Source organism: Coffea eugenioides, chromosome 4 (genome assembly GCF_003713205.1).
Source record: "Coffea eugenioides isolate CCC68of chromosome 4, Ceug_1.0, whole genome shotgun sequence".
Lineage (NCBI taxonomy): Eukaryota > Viridiplantae > Streptophyta > Magnoliopsida > Gentianales > Rubiaceae > Coffea > Coffea eugenioides.
In genome coordinates this window covers 9111254-9120129 of record NC_040038.1, presented here as the reverse complement: position 1 = coordinate 9120129, position 8876 = coordinate 9111254, and the positions used below count along the sequence as shown (strand labels likewise).

Below are 8876 nucleotides of genomic sequence, written 5' to 3'. Positions count from 1 at the left end.
AAATACCAGTTAACAATATAAAATTTTCATGAGAAAATTTTGATTTATATTGTAATTACAATACATAGGGTGCTATGAGTAGTTATATTGGCAAAATGTGATTAATGATTAGGATAAAAATTAATTTTTAAATGAATAAAATTGAAAGTTCAAAAGATGATAAAAAAGTGTTTACACCAACTGCAATTGCTCAGGCATATATTGTACAGATATATCTCTCATAATCTATAGAATTGCAGAATTTCTTCTCATCTATGAGAATAACTAGGATCATTGGATCAACAATGAAATAAGCTAAGATTAAGATGAATTCTCATCTTGTGAGCAATTCCGTAGTTTTTTTTTTTTTTTTTTTTTTGGTAGGAAAGACTTGCATAAAATAAAAAGGTACAATTCCGCAGTTATCTGGCATGCATTTGCTTTTTCCAATTTTATATGTTGTTACGCAGGAATTGTGGTGAACATTGACTTGCAGCTAATTATATGTGGTCTTTCCGAGTCTTTACTATAACAAAACCCTTTTTATTTCTGGAATTCATCGATAGTGTTTGGATATGAGATTATTTGAAAATAATAGTATTTTTTGTAATATGATGCAAGTAAAATAAAAGAAAGTGATCGATTATTGTATTTAAAATGCAAGTAGAATAATATTTGTAATTTTTTGCTTAAATTACATAGTCAAATGGACCCGATGACACACTTGAATTTCGATGTGTTACACCCATTGATTCATCAACATTTATTCGTGATTGATTATAATATTCTCTGCTATTGTTATACGCCGGCATGCCATTAATGGAAAATTTTATTAATTTGCATTTTTATTTTCACTTGGCTTGTTTTTTCAACGATTGCTCATGGAGCACTCGCTAATATATCTAAATTGCATCCTACCTACTATATGAATATACACACTAATTTTATATACCTCGTCAGTGTATACATTGTCACCATTATATATATAATACATGTGCAACATTCGAATGAGAAATTCAAAATTTACTCATGTATCATCCATCTAACCGTAATAATATATACACTAACAGTATATATAAAATTTATTCAAAGAATATTCCGGGTATCATTTTGACCATACCATCCTTCTCCTCCTGAATTGACAATCCTTTGGAAGGACGGAATGGACTGAATGATTTCCTCCCAGTCAGACAAAGGATTACAGCAATTAGCATTATTTTAATAGCAGCACTTTTACTCGCATAATTTAATGTAATTAAGAACTTCGTTGATTAAATATGTGAGTTAGCAGCACGCACTACAACAAAGAAGGGAATTAGCTACAAAATTTTTTACGAGGAGCAGACAAGTCAACGCTATTAATGTGTGGATGACGAGGAACAGAGCATATCCTCACCAAATGTTGGAGACAGCTTGACTTTTGCTAGCACTATGACTTTCCTCGCTTAACATCCTTGCCAAAAAGAAAGGCGGGAAGCTTCCCTCCAAATTGTAGTCATAGTGACGCCAAGGCTTTTTGGTACTCGTGAGAATTCATGCAGTTCCACGCTGATGTACCGCACTTGGTGAGGACAGGTTCTCGCCGATCTGTACTTGACCAATAGCAAGAAGTGGTTCTATTCTTGCTAAAATAAAAATACAACCAAACGTTGTAGTTTTAAGAGTTAAGAGGCCTTTGAAAAAGGAAAAGAAAAAGAAGAAACAGAACAGTAAAGTGCAGATGCGGGAAGATAAATGCCACCAAGTTCGTTGATTTCATTCTTTTTCCCTTTTAATTTCTCTGAATTCTCTCTCTAACAATTTGTAATCAGGTGCGCTTTTTCTTCTTCTTTTTCTTCTTCTATTTTAAGATCAAGGCTAGATATGTAAAACTTTACTTGTTATTTTTATTGCGGTTACTAATTGTGTCTATGTGGTCCTCTTGAATTTAATAATCGATTGCTACCATGTGAATCCCATAAGAATCTGATTGAGTTTTCTTTGCTACCTATCATCCTCCGTGTTCATGTTTATAATATTTGAGTTATTCACTTCTTTTAACACATTTGGCATGTTCAACAAGTCAGGATTCTTGTTTTGTGCTTCTTTATGGTAGAACCATGTTCATTACCTTTGTAACCTTTTTTTGCTTGTATGATTTTATATCCCTAATCCTTCTTAACTTGTATAGGAGTTGTGTCTTTAACATGGTATGCTTTTGTTGATAAGTGGTTAAATTATGGTCTGCTATATCATAGAAGATAACAATACTTTCGTATCATTAGCTATTGTCCTTTTGGACAATTTATAGGTTTGGCCTTATCGTTAGTAAAGGCCATTATTCTTCAACTACTGAAAGCATAGAAATAAAAAATTCCAGTCCTCAGAGATGTCATTTTGAGTAATAGTAGTTTTGTTTTACTAGTAACATCCAATGATATCTTCAAGATTTAGAATAGCGCACTACTAAAATGAGTATTGAATAGCACTAATCGGAACATGAAAAATGAGAAGATATGTAGATTTTCTAGTTGATTACATTCACCCAGTAATTCATTGCCAACCAGTATTTGGATTGAAATTGCATTTGTTCTGGTGCATACCTTGTTGATTATAGGATCTTTTGTCAATCTGTGTATGTTTGTGGTCCTTCAAGTTGGCTGAACTTAGATGCAGAAGGCATGACGAATTTGACTATCAGTACTTTACACAACGACATTAATCTCAAGGCTTAGTTTCAAAGGAACAAAGACACAATTCAAAGTAACAAATGAGAAAATAACTCTGCTGCAAAAACATTTTTGTTTTTCTCTATAAAAATTTGACAAGGCCTAGAACTCTCAGGATTTCTTAGCATTCTCTACAGAACCATACATCTATCCAAACCTGGTTGATTTGCCACCTCCGAAATGCGTCCTGGACTTGAAAACAAAGCTGGCATTTGGGTCCTTGACATCATACATCCTAGCCAATTTCTCCTTCAACTCAGCCTTGGAAACATTAGGCCTTCGAGGATGCAGAACATCAATGACGAATTGTTTTCTGGAAAGAAGACGATTGGTCATGAACTTCTTAGTACGAATAGTCACCACCTTGTCCGCCATTTTTCTTGCCTCCGGCGCCGCCACTGCTTCCGCTCTTTCTCCTCTGAATGGGCGGTTGGTTGGGGAAGCGACAGAAGGGGAACGTAAAAGGCTTTCTTACAATAATCAATGTCCATGAGGGTCTTGAATTTTATAGTAATAGATTGATGCCAAGTTAATCCCAGAGCAATCTTGCTGAGTTTTCTTGGCCATGATTCCATGTTCACTCTTTAAAAGATAGGGAGTGTAATTGATCAAATGGGGGAGCCAACAGCTTCAACGTCTTCAGTGTTAGAGCAATGGACAAATGCTGCTAGTCCTTTCAATGAATCAGTTGTGGCATTTTAATTAGCATTATCTTGTGTGAAAAACAGGACTTCTTTTTTCTCTCTCTCTCTCTCGACTTAATTAGAACATTTCTTTAGCTGTTTCACCACTGAGCTGGGTGAGGAATTGGTATGGTGCCATAATAGCACTGCTTTCTTGAAGTGATATCGCTGCTCTGTTTTTCCTCTGTTTCTAGCCGTGTTTCCAACAACTTCTTTGGAACTCTCCAGTTTTTACAGCTTGTGTTTCTGTCAGCCGTTTCCATGACTAGTTGCAGATGTAGCTTCTCTTCTCACAATCCAAAGCCCCAAAATCCAAACACCCCTCGCCCCCCACCCCCAAAAAAAAAAAAAACTCCTGCATGTATGCATGCAGCTTGGTAGGTGGACAAGTGCATGAGCATGCATGACATCTTTCAGCAATAATAATGACTTTCCATCGTTGTATCATCATTCTTTCAAACAATTTATTGGTGATGTCACCAATTTGTGCTTCTGTGTGATGATGTTAGTACGAATCTCAATTAATATGAATGCATAGAGTCAGTTCTCTGTTATTTCTAGTAATACACTATGACAAAATGATGAATGGATGTGATGCAAGTTATATGTGATTTTGGAAAGCAATATATGGGTAGCCAAATACATGGGAAGTTTTAGTGCTGAGAAATGCAGTTGAGGCACAATGGTTTTAGTAAAAAATTTCATTATGTGGAAAATCTCTTACATTAAATTTTTGTTTTGCAGGTTTATTTTGGAGATTTTGGATGGAAATAGGCTGTGCAATCTAGAAGGAGCCACTTGAGCTTGAATTGTTGTTGTAGTTTGGCTAGTTTTGGATGTGGTAGATGATAAAATATTTTTGAAGCTAGGCTTATTTTTGTTTAAAAGGAGTAATGGTATGTGTTTTCCTTGCTCTATGTGGCAATTTGTCTTCTTGACAAAAGTCCTGTAATTCAATTCTAAAAATGCTTGCATTTAATTTTTTGCTTGAATTTGGCTTGTTAATATGTGATTTTTCTGGTGCAGGTTAACATTGCGAATTTGGAAATAGGTTGCAATCTGGAAGGCACCGTGAAAGTGTTTAAAATGTTTAGGTGGCTTGTTTGGGATGTAATAGGTGACAAGACCTTTTGGAAGCTCAAGTTTGTTTTAAACGGTGGTTATTTTGGAAAGGCACAATTGCTGTTCATGTATTTTTGAAGTAATGACTTCAACTTTTGGTCATGCATAGGTGCTGAATTATGATTAAATGTCACACGTCCCTTTTTCCATCCTAGTTTATGCTTATTGCTTTTTTAGTTTCAATTTTGCATTTTATTATTTTTTATTAATCCGTGTAATGAAAGTGGGAAAGTCTAACAATATGTAATACAATTGCCCAAGATTTTTGGAACTTGGAGAATCATATAGACCAAATACTTTAAATCAAGCATATTTATGGGTTTTGAATTTTATATCTACCAGCCAAACAATGCAGGCATGGAAAAAGTGTTACACATGGCTCATTATCTTTCACAACTCTGTCAAAGAACTTCAAATTTCATGAAACGGTTGTTATGTACTTCCTTTGTCTGTAGTTGTTATCATATTTTTACTTTATTGATGTTCCAAAATAAGAGTCGCTATTTCAAATTAAATACATACTTTTTAATTTTGCCATTTGAAAAAGTTTTTTTTTTTAATTTTGATACACTTCTATTAAAACAATATTTTGAATTCAAAGGATAGATATGTAATTCATCAATGCCACCTCATCTAAACATAATGATTATCATATCTCCATATAAATTTGGATTCCCAAAAAATGACTCTAATATTAAGATTGAGGGAGTACTTTAGAATCTTGTCACTTAACATGGAAACAAGGGGAAATGATATTACAAATAATATTGAAAAATTAATTAATCTATATATGCATTGGTATTTGACAAAATTGGAATATAGGTCAAAGTCACATTTATTATTTTGGTCTCAAAACAATAAAAATGGAGTTGGTTACAATGATTAATACTCAATGAAACTTCTAAAGTACTTTATTTCAATCAATTTTGTAATTAAGGAGAGATTAAGCCTATTACACAAGACTTTTTTCTTAATAAATAAATTACATACTTTCGTAACAATTCAAGAATCAATTGATAGGCACTGTGAAGCGCTTGTTACACGAAATTCTTTTTATAAACTATGATTAAAATGTCATCATAAAAATATGAGTTTAGAAGAATAACACATATAATTTAAAGTCACATTTGATATGTTGGTATTAGAATAATAAAAATGGAGCAGTTTACAATTATTAATACTCAATGAAACTTCCAAAGTACATTATTTCAATCAATTTTGTATTTGACTAGAGATTAAACCCATTACACTAGACTTTTTTCTTAATAAATGAATTACATACTTTTGTAACAATTCAAGAATAAATGGATAGGCATTGTGAAGCACTTGTTACACAAAATTCTTTTTTATAAACTACGATTAAAATTTCATCATAGAAATATGAGTTTAGCAAAATAACACATATAGTTTAAAGTCACATTTGTTAAGTTTGTATTAGAATAATAAAAATGGAGCGGTTTACAATTATTAATACTCAATGAAACTTCCAAAGTACATTATTTCGATCAATTTTGTAATTGATGAGAGATTAAACCTATTACACAAGACTTTTTTATTAATTAATGCATTACATACTTTTGTAACAATTCAAGAATAAATGGATAGGCATTGTGAAGCACTTGTTACATGAAATTCTTTTTATAAACTACAATTAAAATTTCATCATAGAAATATGAGTTTAGCAAAATAACACATATAGTTCAAAGTCACATTTGTTATGTTGGCATTAGAATAATAAAAATGGAGTGGTTTACAATTATTAATAGGGATAATTACAAAAACCTCCCCCGAGGTTTCTGACATTTGCACTGACCTCCCTTGTGGTTTGAAAAATTACACTGACCTCCCTTGAGGTTACTAATCATTTGCAAATTTAGTCCAAACGATTAAAATATTATTTTAGAGAGTGAAATTAGAATTTTGTGCAAGATTTGCCATTTGTGCTACATATCCAATGAACGACAAAGTACTATAAATCAATTAACAATTAATAAACTTTAAAAAGTATAATTTACGGGCAAACACGCATTACTCATTTAAAGTACCACCTCTTTACGGGTATTTTACTTTCAAATATTTAATTTATGATAAATATATCAATATTTGTAAGTAAAATTCAAAAATTGTTATAATAATATTCTTGCAAAAAGGAAATCGATAGGTTATTTATTTAATATAAATTAATTTTTTTTAAAAAAAATGGCTCATAAAGTATTAATTTTTTATGGCTTTCATCTATTACACGAGTAAAGTATTCGCTCTTTATGTGCATTTTATTCTGAATCATTTAATTTATGTTAAATACATAAATGTTTGTAACTAAAATTGAAAAAGTGTTATATTAATATTTTTACGGAAGAGAGATTGGTAGGTTTTATATTTAACAAAAATTAAATATTTGAAAGTAAATACAAATCTGTATTTGAGCATAAATATTTGTATTAAATTAAATATTTAAAAGTAAAATACCCTTAAAGAGCCGGTACTTTAAATAGTTACCGGCTCTTTATAGGCAAACACGTATTATTCATTTAAAGTACCGGCTTTTTACAGATATTTTACTTTCAAACATTTAATTTATGATAAATATATCAATGTTTGTAAGTAAAATTCAAAAAGTGTTACAGTAATATTCTTGCAAAAAGGAAATCGGTAGGTTATTTATTTAATATAAATTAAATATTTTTTTTAAAAAGAAATGGCCCATAAAGTATTAATTCTTTATGGCTTTCATCCATTACATGAGTAAAGTATTGGCTCTTTATGGGTATTTTATTTTGAATCATTTAATTTATGTTAAATACATAAATGTTTGTAACTAAAATTGAAAAAGTATTATATTAATATTTTTACGGAAGAGAGCTTGGTAGTTTTTGTATTTAACAAAAATTAAATATTTGAAAGTAAATACAAATATGTATTTGAGCGTAAATATTTGTATTAAATTAAATGTTTGAAAGTAAAATACCCATAAAGAGTCGGTACTTTAAATAGGTAATGCGTATTTGCCTATAAACTATATTCCTTAAAGTTTATTAATTGTTAATTAATTTGTAGTATTTTGTCATTCATTGGACATGTAGTACAAATGACAAATTTGGTAAAAAATTCTAATTTCACTCCCTAAAACAATATTTTAATCGTTTGGACTGAATTTGCAAAGGATTAGTAACCTCAGGGGAGGTCAATGTAATTTTTCAAACCACAGGGGAGGTCAGTGCAAATGTCAGAAACCTCAGGGGAGGTTTCTGCAATTATCCCTTATTAATACTCAATTAAACTTCTAAAGTACATTATCTCAATCAATTTTTTAATTGAGGAGAGGTTAAGCCTATTACAGAAGACTTTTTTTTCTTAATAAAAGAATTACATACTTTTATAACAATTCAAAAAAATGGATAGGCAACATAAAGCGCTTGTTACACGAAATTCTTTTTTATAAATTATGATCAAAAGTTCATCATAGAAATATGAGTTTAGCAAAATAACACATAGTTCAAAGTCACAATACAAATAGATTTAAAAGTTGAGGAACTGGAATTACAAGTAATTTACTATAATTTCATAGATTATAGTACATCCATATCAATTTTATTCTTTATCCTCGTATTTAAAACTTTAGAACAATTAAATTAAATCATCTAATTATTAACATTTATAAGTGTTTTATACAGTTACTTGAAAAGAATACTCATATATGAAATACATAAGAATTTTTGAATTATGCATATGGACATGTATTAGCACAAATATAATATAAATATTTATTGACTAGCACACTTGCAGGCATTCCTCTCATGCTATTTTATGCGTAGTTAAATTCTTTGAAGTTTAGCAAAAATATAAGAGTGAGGAATAATTTCAAGAAATGGCAATTACATATCATACAACAAACCTCTATTTGAAAATTAAATGCAAATTTATCAAACTTAGTTAATTTGATTTGCTATATATTGAGAATATTTTGATTAGTTTCATTTTCTCATACATGATCTCTTTCAATTTTTATATACTTCTAACACTCAATATTCATTCTATATAATATACTCCAATTCTCCAATTCTTAGAAACTTTTAACTACAACACTTAAACCATCATAAATGTTTCAGAATTTAGGACACGCGCGCTTTATTCCCTCCAAGAATTTTATTTTTCCCGCAACGTCCTTCCGGCAAAATTTGAAGGCTCATTACAGCTGAGGGATAATACTATTATATATATACATAGAAAGGCCGGCCCTCACTTATCTCTCTCAATTGATCGAGCACTCATATGTTCTTCTCTCAAAGGCCAAGATTGGTGGTTTTTAGTCCAAAAATTGAAGAACAGATGCGGGAATTGCTAAACGTGAAGGAGACCTCTGAGGAATTGCTCAAAAATGAAG

The 8876-nt window shown here is 30.8% G+C and overlaps 1 long non-coding RNA gene across 2 annotated transcripts; it reads left to right on the top strand.

The window, feature by feature from the left end:
• Positions 1-1521: 1521 nt before the first annotated feature.
• LOC113768760 lies at positions 1522-4714 on the top strand. Of its 2 annotated transcripts, none has more exons than XR_003468138.1 (3): positions 1522-1723; positions 4115-4266; positions 4397-4714. It is a non-coding gene; the product is annotated as an uncharacterized LOC113768760 (long non-coding RNA). The 2 variants fall into 2 exon arrangements; XR_003468137.1 differs by lacking the exon at positions 1522-1723 and adding an exon at positions 1743-1790.
• Positions 4715-8876: the final 4162 nt, after the last annotated feature.